The following is a 3,956-nucleotide window of genomic DNA, read 5'->3' on the forward strand; positions in this document are numbered from 1 at the left end:
GTATATGTATATGTATATGTTTTATACAAAACTGTGCGGAATGGCAAATGATCACTTTAACCAATTAAATATTCAAGAAGATTTAGATGAATTACAGCAATGGTCTGAAAAGTGGCTAATGAAATTTAACACAAGTAAATGCAAGGTAATGCACATAGGTAAAAATAACAGTAAGTACAATTACAAGTTATTTGGAAATCCGTTAACAAAAGTGGATAGTGAAAAAGATCTCGGCGTAATTATCAGTAACGACCTCAAATCATCCAAGCAGTGTATTTCAGCCTCTGAGAAAGCAAATAAGATTCTGGGACTGATTGCGAGATCTTTTGATTTCAAAAGTCCATCACTCACTAACAAGCTATATAAATCGTTAGTTCGTCCACATTTGGAATATGCTGTTTCCGTATGGTCACCGAATCTCATTAAAGACATTGACAGACTGGAAAAAGTACAACGGCGAGCCACAAAACTGATTCCAAATATCAAAAATAAATCATACGAAAATCGACTGAAACATATGAATCTGTTTTCCCTAAAAAAGCGTAGACTCAGAGGTGACTTGATACAGGTCTTTAAAATTCTAAAGGGAATTGACAACATCAAAAGTGACAAAATTTTCACATTGAATGAGAATCAGACAAGAAACAATGGTCTCAAACTGTCCGGAAATAGATTCATTTTGGAAGTAGGTAGAAACAACTTTGCCAACCGTGTAGTTAATGAATGGAATAAACTTCCTGCACAGGTAGTGCAATGTAGTTCAGTTCGAAGCTTTAAGAATCATTTAGATAAACACCTAAGGAAGATGCTGTAATGATTACAATATATTTTATATTATTTGTTTTTGTTTTGTTATCATTTGTCTGTTTGATTTTCATTTATTATTAGTTATATGTCAATTTATTATTATTTACTATTTACCTGTTTGTTTATTATCTAACTATACCTATGCATTTATTTATGTATTTTATTTGTTATTTACATTATTATAGTTTTTATTTATCATTTTATTATTATTATGATTTTTTTTCGCATCCGACCTAGATATGGACCAAAAGGTCTCCTGTCGGCATGCTCCGCCTTTGTAATCCTTTGTAATATGTATATGTATATGTATATGTATATGTATATGTATATATAAGAACATAAGAACATAAGAAATAAAGGAGACTGCAAAAGACCATAAGGCCTACACTAGGCTGCTCCGTATCCATCACCACCTGTCATCCCCCATCCATAAAGTTGTCTAATCGTTTTTTTAAAAACAACTGATAGTTTCAGCGCTTACTACGTGGTTACTAAGTTTATTCCATTCATCGACCACCCTATTTGTAAACCAATTCTTGCCTATTACCTTCTTAAATCTAAATTTGTCCAGTTTATACCCATTACTGCGAGTCCTGCCCTGTTGTTTTATTATGATGACCTTGTTTGCATCACCCTTGTTATAGCCTTTGATCCACTTGAACACTTCTATTAGATCACCCCGCACTCTGCGTCTTTCCAGAGAGTGTAAGTTTAGGTGCCTAAGCCTCTCTTCGTAAGGCAAATTTCCGAGTCCTTGTATCATTTTGGTCATTCTCTTCTCTGTACTGTTTCTATTGATTTTTTGTCCATTATGTAGGACGGAGACCAAAACTGTACCGCATAGTCCAGGATGGGTCTAACTATTGCTAGATAGAGTTTAATAATTACCTCTGCCACTTCTATTTGTTACCGTCCTAGCAATGGAGCCTAATGCCCTGTTTGCTTTATTTCTGGCGCTAATGCACTGCTTCCTGGTTTTAAGGTCCGGACTCACCAGAACTCCCAAGTCCCTCTCGCACTCAGATTTTTTCTAAAAACGTGTCATCTAAGTTGTATCTATTTTCGGGGTTGTGTAGCCCTACGTTTAACACGCTACACTTAGAGATATTGAAGTTCATTTGCCATTTCACCGACCATGTTAACAGTTTATCAAGATCATCCTGCAGAATCTGGGCGTCTTCTCCTGACCTAATTAGGCGTCCTATTTTAGTGTCGTCCGCAAACTTACTAACATCACTATTTAACCCATCGTCTAAGTCGTTTATATACATAATGAACAATAAGGGACCCAAAACCGAGCCCTGGGGGACCCCGCTAGTAACATTGCCCCACCTAGATTTTATTCCATTTATGGTGACCCGCTATTTTCTGTTACTAATCCAAGCTCTAATCCATTCTAACACTTTTCCTCCTATGCCATGGGCTTTGATTTTATTTAGTAGTCTCTGGTGTGGCACTTTGTCGAACGCTTTGCTAAAGTCAAGGTAAATAACATCGTAATTTTCATTGTTGTCTGACGCCTTATATACCTTAGTGTAAAAGGATAGAAGATTTAGTCACGCATGACTTACCTTTGGAGAAACCATGCTGTGAATCACGAATTAAATTATGCCCTTCAATGTGTTCTCTGAGTCTATTTACTATTATTGATTCAAGCATCTTCCTATAACCGACGTCAAACTGATTGGCCTGTAGTTGCCTATGGTCGATCTATCTCCCTTCTTAAAAACAGGAACAACGTTTTGCCTGCCTCCAAGCAGTTGGAACAGAACCAGTGTCTACCGATTTATTGAATATTTCAGTTAACCGGTCGCAGATTTCAAATCTACACTCCTTAAGCATTCTTGGAAAAAATTTCGTCCGGACCCGGAGATTTTGTAGCTTTAAGTCTGTCAATCTGCTTGATAACTTCTTCTTTACTAATGCTGATATTAGTTAGGCTTTTTTTCTTCATCCCCTCTGAAAATCGGATCACAGTCAGGTACCTTATCTAACCTCTCCTTAGTAAACACCGAGAGAAAATATTTGTTAAACTCCTCACTCATTTTTTGTTTTTCTCCGATTCAATCATGACATTTTCTTCATTTTTAATTGGGCCTATTCTTTCTTTGTTTTTTGTTCTATAGAGATGAAAGAAACCCTATATGTATATGTATATGTATATGTATATGTATATGTATATGTATATGAATATGTATATGTATATGTATATGTATATGTATATGTATATGTATATGTATATGTATATATATATGTATATGTATATGTATATGTATATGTATATGTATATGTATATATATGCATATGAGTATGTATATGTGTTGACGTTGGCTACATGCTCTCTGCAATTCATCTACTCTTAACTATGTCTACCTTTATTCTACTTAATGCAAAGCGGCTTTATTCAGCCATAGTGCGACCTTGGGACAAGAGAGGATGACAGTCTACCGAGAACCCTCGTCATCTGAATGAATTAGTCAGCCAACAGGTAGAATGAATATTGAAGAACCTTAATGAATTGAGGAAGGGTCAGAGAGAGGCTACATTTATGTGTACAAACCTAAAATATGTAAGTCCAATACTAAATACTGAAGAACTTTATTGAATTGAAGAAGGGTCAGAGAGAGGCTACATTTATGTGTACAAACCTAAAAGATGTAAGTCCAATCCTGAACCCCTATTACCTATTTATATTACTAAAATATATTTAGAAACACTCAAGTTGGTTATAAATGTTTCATATACATAATAGAAGGGTCCGAAAGCAAAACTCGCATTACTGAAGTAGTTGCTGATCATTTCCCCTGGTAACCGTTGCTAGGAAACTCACACGTCGTAGCAACCAAAGTAAATCTGCTAATGTAGAGCGTTCTTTTTTCGTTAATTTTTTTCATCTCCCCCCTCCCCCTTCCCCCTTCCCCCTTCTCCCTTTCCCTCAGACACACGATACTCAATTCGGTGGTTCTCCATTAAGCGGCACCGAATTTAAGACGGTCAGGAATCATATTGATGTCTTCCCTACGAATGTGTAATACGTCTCTTGAAGATGACCTCTTTGACAGTGTCCACAAAGGTCTTTTTTCAAAGCTGAATAAAATCACCACTTGGGATGGGTCGGGTGGGATCTTGGTGGGTTGGCCAATGGGGGA

The sequence above is a fragment of the Oratosquilla oratoria genome, unplaced genomic scaffold, assembly GCF_046742065.1.
Source record: "Oratosquilla oratoria isolate Oo_2021 unplaced genomic scaffold, ASM4674206v1 SCAFFOLD60, whole genome shotgun sequence".
Lineage (NCBI taxonomy): Eukaryota > Metazoa > Arthropoda > Malacostraca > Stomatopoda > Squillidae > Oratosquilla > Oratosquilla oratoria.